Genomic DNA, 8,720 nt, shown 5'->3' with positions numbered 1-8,720 from the left:
TACTTTGATTGTCCCCCATAATTGTCCAATTAATATTTTAATTTAGCAGACATTGTTAAATTCTATTCCTTCCTTAGGAGTGTGATGCTAAGGCAAGGCCTTTTGGGAGGTTTTGTAGTACATTAAAAGAATATACTATCTCTTCCAATGAAGTGTATATTGTATAGTGATAGAGACTAATATGTACAGAAAACACATGGCTCAATGTAATCATAAAGGTAGGACAGGCTTGTAAGAACTCAGAGTCAGGGTTCAATTCTAATTAGAAAAGGGAGAGCTTTGTGGAACTCCTGAAGTTTTAGCCTTGAAGGATGGTAATAGAGGCATAAAGGCAGGGAGGGAATAATCAACAAAGGCACAAAAGTAAGGAAGTGCAAGAATTGTGGAGCATGGTGGTTATCATTTATTCAATAAATATTCAGTGTCAGGCATTGTACTGGTTCCTGTTGAAGAGGGGCGAGGGAAGGGCCCCTGCCCTCAAGAAGCTCACAAACAGTTACGATGCATTAGGAAAATGCTTATTGAAACATATATTTCAAAGGGTAAGAATAATGTGGAAATGAAAATCAAGTGGGAAGAAAAAGGAGTGTGATGCTAAACAAGCAGGCACTTTAATTTTCTGGGCTGTAGCTAATTATCTCTAAAACAAAAGTACTTGGAGTGGTTAGACTAGATTTTATGTTTCTGCATTTTATTCTCAAAGTAATGAAAAGCCATTAAGGTCTTTGAATGATCTTCCTACTTTAAAAAGAGTTTCAGATTAAAAGGGGGAGAGAAACAACAGAAAGGAAACCCATTTTTAAAGTCTGGAAATAAAATCACGAGGTCCAGAGGTAGAGGAGCTAAAAGGCATTGACATGATGATAGGTTGAGAAGTGGGTAAGAGAAAGGTAAAATTTATTATCTGTTCTTTGGAGAATTTAAAAAGCAAAGAAGAAAAAACAGGGTGGTCTCCAAATCTGTTTCTGAAGTTTAGCTATCTCTCGTGAGAATACATTTTGAGAGCTTACTACACATTTCTCTATTCAGTGTCCTATGGGTAAACTCAAATTCATGAACTTAACACACACACACACATCCATGATTTCCTCCTCCTGAATTCCCTATCTTTATGAATTACACTACTAAACACCTTGTCATCCACATAAAATAACTGGTAATCAACCTACACTCCTGACCTCCAGTTTTCCAAATCTAGTTGCTTACTAGGTCTTAGAAGTGGGTTGCAAAATTGCAAAATTCGAACAACTGTCAAGAATATAGAGTGGAAGGGAAATACAGAGAAATGGGCCTGACACTTTATGCCAGTTGATTCTTCCAGGCATTTGCTGATTCTTGAACTGACAGGGCAAAGGGCCAAGAAATCTATTCAAAGAATGGAAGGTTAAATGAAACACAGCTGACTCATGCTAGGGAATAAAAATTAGAGTATAAATTGCGCCAAGTAGGTAGTGTCTTTGTAAACACCCCACATTCTCAATGTAAACATTATATGGCTACACCCCAAGAGAGGATAAAACCTGACCAAGTCTTAAAAAGACTGAATGCAATGTCAAGTAAGGTCAACCTTTTAGTGAACTAAGTTATCTTGCCCTAATCTGGCTGCTAGCTAGAAAAGAGGAAAGGGTGAATCCTCTCTGGAGGATGGCTATCCAGATTCTACAATTTTTCATGCACAGTATGTTCAATCAAAAATTTTAGAATCAGAAGCATCAATATGAATTCATATATACATTTTATGCATACACAGATGGATTATGCAGAAGCAGTTATAGAACATACATCTATACATATGTTAGTATGCATACATACACTACCTAGCTCTTTGAGAGGATCTAGAAGAAATGACACCCGAGCATCAATGAGCATAACTAGACCTTGGTTTCTAAATATCATTCTCCAAATAAAAGGAACCAGGGCTCCTTTGAGAAATGACTGGTTGTAGGGCTAGGACAGGGAAAACGCAAGATGAGCCTAGAGCATCTTGTAGTACAGAAAGTAGGTAAGAGTTCAAAAAACAAAAGGATAGGGGCATGTGAAAGGAACATAGGAGACAAACTGAAGGAGTTCCCAAGGCCAAATAAGCATACATGCATCCGTGCTGATATATAGGTATGGGAGAAGAGACAACTCTTCCTTATGGAAAAATTCCAAATTATATATTTAGATTCTCTCCTCCAGAGGAAGCTGGAACTGTTGACCTACTTCCAAAGAATAGAGTATGGAAAAGGAAAAACTACAGTGGAGAAATCTGACAAAAGCTATCATAAGGCAGGGCTTGTCAACCTTAGCACTATTGACATTTTGGGGCACATAATTTTTTGCTGTGGGGAGCCGTCCTGTGGACTTATTGGACATTTGATACTATCTCTGGCCTCTATACACTAGATACCAGTGGCAACCCTCCCCCAGTTATGACAGTCAGCCAAAAATGTCTCCAGCCACTGCCAATGTCCCCTGACGGGCTTCTCACCTGCCTAAGATGCACCACCTAAAGTGTAACATCATCAGTGAGTGATATTATGTGAATATTATGTACCACTTGGTATGATGTTACAAGAAAGTCACTTCAAATTGTAGTATTCTTTTAAAAAACCTATAATCCCCAAATTAACTAAAATCAGAAATAAAAGAGGGCATGTTACTGCTGTAATTTCAGAAATAAAAAGGATTAGAAGAAACTGCTAGGAATAATTGTACACCACAAATTGGATAACCTAGATGAAATAGACAAGATCCTAGAAACACACAGCCTACCAATGAATTGTGAAAAAGTAGAAAATCTAAATAGAACTATGGCTAGTAAGATTAAATCAGTAATCAAATACCTCCCAAAAAAATAACCCAGGACCAGGTGGCTTCACTGGTGAATTCTATCAAAGAAGTAACACTAGCCGGGCGCGGTGGCTCACGCCTATAATCCCAGCACTTTGGGAAGCCTAGGCGGGCGGATCACAAGGTCAGGAGATCAAACCATCCTGGCTAACACGGTGAAACCCCGTCTGTACTAAAAATACAAAAAACAAAATTAGCCAGGCGTGGCAGTGTGCGCCTGTAGTCCCAGCTACTCGGGAGGCTGAGGCAGGAGAATGGCATGAACCCGGGAGGCGGAGCTTGCAGTGAGCCGAGATCGAGCCACGCACCCCCACCCGGGGCAAAAAAGAGAGATCCTTTCTCAAAAAAAAAAAAAAAAAAAAAAAAAGTAACACCAACTTTTTAAAAATTCCTACAAAATATTACAAAGGAAGGAACAATTCCAAATTCATTTTATGAAGCCAGCATTAATCTGACACCATGCTCGACAAAGACACTACAAGAAAACTACAGACCAATGTCCCCTATAAATAATCCTCAACAAAATTCTAGAAAACACAATCCAACAATGCTTTAAAATAGTTATACACCATGTCCAGGTAAGATTTATTTTTGAAATTCAGAATGATTCAACATACAAAAATCAATCAATGTAATACATCACAGTAACAGAATGAAGGAAAAAACTGTGATTAACTCGACTGATGCAAAAAAGCTGACAAAATTCAACGCTTTTATGGTACACTCAACAAACAAGGAATATAAGGAAACTACTTCAGTATAATAAAGGCCATATTTTAAAAAAAACCTACAGTGAGCATTATAATGGTAAAAGACTGAAAGCTTTTTCTCTAAGAGAAAGAATATGCCTGCTTTCACCACTTCAACATAATACTGGAAGTCCTAGGCAGATCAGTTTAGCAAATAAAAGAAATAAAAGGCATCCAAATTGGAAAGGAGGAAGTAAAATTATCTCTATTTGCAGATGACATAATCTTATATGCAAAAAACCCTTAAGATCATACACACACACACACACACACACACACACACACACACACACACACGAACTAATATATGAATTCAGCCAAGTTGCAGGATACAAAATCAACACCCAAAAATCAGTTACATTTCTATATACTGGCAATCTACAATCTAAAAAGGAAATGAAGAAAACAATTTCATTTACAACACCATCAAAAAGACTAAAATACTTAGCAATAAACTTAACCAAGTAAGTGAATGACTTGTTCCCTGAAAACTACGAAACATTGCTGGAAAATGCGAAAGAAGGCACATGTAATTGGGCAGATATCCTATGTTCAATACTACCCAAAGAAATCTACAGATTCAATGCAATCCCTATGAAAATTCCAATGACAAGTTTTGCATTAATAGAAAAACTAATTCTAAAACTCGCATGGAATGTAAAGGGATCTCAATTAGCCAGAACAATCTTGAGAAGCAATAAAGTTGGAGGTCTCACACTGCTGATTTCAAAACTTACTATAGCCAGGCGTGGTGATGCATACCTATAGTCCAAGCTACTCAGGAGGCTGAGGTAGGAGGATCCCTTGAGCCTGGGAGTTTGAGAACAGCCTGGTCAACAGAGTGAGACCAAGTCTTTGGAAAAAAAAAAAAAAAATACAAAGCCACAGTAATCAAAATAGTGTGGTACTGGCATAAAGACAGACACTTGAGGAAGACAAGAAACTTTTAATCTGAGGAATGTGAACCTCCTTTAAATTATCAGGCCCAAATAGATATTGAAATGTGACAGTAGTCACCTTTTACTCCATGCTTGAGTTAACTATTTCTAATCTACCTGCTATAGGGACTCTAGACTGTCACCACCAAGTAGCCATAAACCTAACAATGCCTTACCCTGGACACCATAGCTCATACCCTGTAGTTCAACAATGTATAGCTAATCACTAATCAGTGTTATTTCTATAAACCAATAAGAATTCCTGAAACTTTTGTAAATTGCTGTCTCTTTTGATTCATCCTTTTCTTTTTTCTTTAAAAGCCTCAAGACTCTTCTTTGCTCTCTGAAGCACTTCCCAGTGGTTCCCAAATTCCAGTCCTCAACCTTGGCCAAAATATACTCTCTACATTAATTTTGCCTCATTTTCTTCCTGCAGGTCAATACACATAGACCAGTGAAATATAATAGAGAGCCCAGAAATAAACTCTCCCATATATGATGAAATGATTTTTGACAAGGGTGTGAAGACCATCCAATGAGGAAAGGACTATTTTCTCAACAAATAGAATTGGGAAAACTCCATATTCACATGCAAAAGAATGAAGTTGGACCCTTACACTATACCATATACAAAATTTAACGACAACAACACAAAAGATCAAAGACCTAAACATGAGAGCTAAAAATATAAAGCTCTTACAAGAAAATAGGGGAAAACCTTCATGACATTGGATTTGTCAATGATTTTACTGGATATGACAGTAAAAGCACAGGCAACAACAAAACCCGATTTTAAAATGGGCAAATTGCTTGAATAGATATTCCTCCAAAGAAGATATATAAATGGTCAATAATCACCTGACAAGATGCTCAACATCATTAATCATTAGGAAAATGCAAATCAAAACCATGATCAAGGCCAGGTGCGGTGGCTCACGCCTGTAATTCCAGCACTTTGGGAGGCCGAGGTGGGTGGATCACGAGGTCAGGAGATTGAGACCATCCTGGCTAACACAGTGAAACCCCGTCTCTACTAAAAATACAAAAAATTAGCTGGGCATGGTGGCACGTGCCTATAGACCCAGCTACTCGGGAGGCTGAGGCAGGAGAATCACTTGAACCCAGGAGGTGGAGGTTGCACTGAGCCGAGATCGCACCACTGCACTCCAGCTTGGGTAACACAGCGAGACTGTGTCTCAAAAATAAATAAATAAATAAATAAATAAATAAATAAATAAAAACCATGATGAGATACCACTTCAAATCCATTAGACTGGGTATTTTCCAAAGAAACATACAAAATCAGAACTTGTTAGCAAGTATGTGGAGACATTGGAACCCTTGGGCATTGCTTATGGGAATGTTGGTGGCTCCTGAAAAACTTAAAAATAGAATTGCCATATGATCCAGCAATTCTACTTCTTGATATATACCCAAAAGAAGTAAAATCAGGGACTCAAGCAGATATTGTACATCAATGTGCATGGCGATTACTACTCATAATAGTCAAAAATTAAGGAATAATATCCTGTCCTGAAAAACAATTTTAGGAAGAAATGAAGAGGCATGGAAAGAGTAAATCTGAAGGTAAATGTAAATGAATATTGACTGCAAGATAATAATCCCTAAAATCAGGACATTCTCAAGGAAGTAGTAAAGTACCAATTTATAATGGATTCTAATAAAAACCAAGGAGGCATGTTATAATCTCTAGGGTAAAACAGGAGTATATCTAGCAACTTAATGGAAGGTAAAATGCATTAATTAAAAGTATTGATTAAAAGAATGCAACAAAAATAGAAAAAGAAACATAGAACAGGGAAGACAAATAGAAACAAATAGAAACACAGTAGATATAAACCCAAATACATCCGTAATTATATTACATGTAAGCGAACTAAACGACAAATATTCTTCATTTAAAAAATTAATTATATGCCACTTACACAGGACACACAATAACTATAAGGACTCAGGAAATTTAACAGTAAGAGTACGGAAAAAGATGCAATATTCAAACACTGAAGAGAGCTGTTAAATAGCTTTACTAATGTCAGAAAAGAAGTAGACCTTAAGACAAAAATATTACTAGAGATAAAGTAGAACATTCTATTGATTAAAGAGTCAATTTGGCAAAAATATAAATATTCTTAAAGTATATACATCTAATAATGAGACAGAGTAGGGATGGGACTCAGCCTACCACCACCAATGTATTTTTTCATAACATACTTGCTGACCAGAGGTTAGCAAGCTCTCTGAAAAAAACTAAGATAAGCAGCATCCCACCATAAATCTCACTCAAAGGAGTTAACCCTGTTGCCCTGATGTGCACAAGACCAGAAGAATGATCTTTAACACATGCTTCATTATAATACTAAATTTCCCACATATCTGCCATTTTGTTTCGTTGAGGTGTTGTTGTTGTTTTTAGGAGGGGGTGTTGTTTGTTTTGAGACAGGATGTCACTCAGTCACCCAGGCTAGAGGGCAGTGACATGATCACAGCTCATTGCAGCCTTGACCTTCTGGGCTCGAGTGATCCTTCCACCTTAGCCTCCCAAGTAGCTGGGACTACAGGCGCACACCACCATGCCCTGCCTAATGTTTTTATTTTTGTAGAGACAGGGTCTCACCATGTTGCCCAGGCTGGTCTCAAACTCCTGGGCTTAAGTGATCCTCCCATCTCACCCTCCCAAACTGCTGGGATTACAGGTGTGAGCCACGGCACTCAGCTTATCTGCCATTTTGATCATGTGACATGTATGTTACCATGATTCCTTACTGCATCTGCCCACTCTGCATTCCATCCTGCACATGTAGTGATGCTCACCTACCTCATGAATTATGCATGTCATCCTCGTTAAGACACCGTGATGCAGTCTCCTCAGGGAGTCAGCCAGAGAACACTTTTTCCTGTGCTATTTCCCTTATGCCCAACATTTCTGGCATAAGTCTTAATAAAAGTTAATCTCAGAAAAGTTTGTCAGGTCTCATATTAATTTCTATTACATTGAGAGCTGACAATGTCATACTAATAACATATTTCTTGGGAACCATGAAGGGATTGTGAGGATTTTTGTCCTTATTCTGGGGTTGAGAGCTAGCGGGACTGGTTGATGTGACCCTTTTTGCAGCTAATGAGGAGGTACCTGAACCTTTGATTCAGTGTCACCACAAATGGTAAGTCTTCCTCTGGCCTCATGGGGCCCCTTGCTCACCCATAAACAATGTTCTCTTTTCCTTTCTATCTTCATTTGCTCCTTTCAGCACTCCTTTTGTTTTTTCTTCACTTTCCCCGTAGTTTTACTATTTTGGATTGCCTTAATAGACATCTGTGAGAGATGAATTAAAACAGTTTCCCCCAGGGTCTGATTAACCTGGCAGGCAGCAGGACAGGTTGCGTCCCTCCCCTGGCCTACGTGGTCTGGTTTGGGTTTCAGTCCCGAAGAATCAGGCAGACTGGTTTGGGCTGGAGTCCCAAAGAATCTGGTTTCTGGCACTCTGGCTGTTGACTCTGTAACTTTGTTTAAAAGCCCTCTCTACTTCATTTCCCTGTGTCACACTTAGTGGGGAAGAGAGATCTGTGACTTTTCCTGATGTTTGTCTGTCCAGTGTGTAGTCCTGTCAGTTTGGGTAGACTGCCTGAGATGGTGCCAGGGACACCTGGCTGGTCTTAAGGAAAGCATCAGGGATGCCTGGATGTGACAGTCAGTGTTGGTTTTCTGCACCGTAAGAAAAGTTGAGAGCTCAAATGATTAACCTGCAACTATGGAGTTAAGTAGAGTCTTCTAATACTATCTTCCTCTCTTCTGCCTGCTTTGAATCTGTTGCTACTAAGCTGTTGGTGCTGAGGTAAGACTCATTATTTATGGTCTAACTGAAATATAAACATTGGAAACTCATTTGAAACTGAAAGAAACAAAGGGTAAAAGAGGCTTTTTAAAACAAACTATCATAGAGACTGCTTTACCCAAATTTTGGTCCACAACTTTCCTTGGATTATCTATTGGGGTAAACAAAATTTAGCCATGTGAACAGGTTCCAATTTTGTAAAAAAAAAAAAAAAAAAAAAAAAATCATTTGGATCCATCTATCTTTTATGATGTGTTGACTTTGTATTGCTATCATATATGGATAGAATTCTGAGGTAAGAGCTATTGGATCTTTATGTGTATATATACGTGTTTAGATGTGTT

The sequence above is a fragment of the Hylobates moloch genome, unplaced genomic scaffold, assembly GCF_009828535.3.
Source record: "Hylobates moloch isolate HMO894 unplaced genomic scaffold, HMol_V3 SCAFFOLD_5, whole genome shotgun sequence".
Taxonomy (NCBI): domain Eukaryota; kingdom Metazoa; phylum Chordata; class Mammalia; order Primates; family Hylobatidae; genus Hylobates; species Hylobates moloch.
This window is presented reverse-complemented; position numbering follows the sequence as displayed.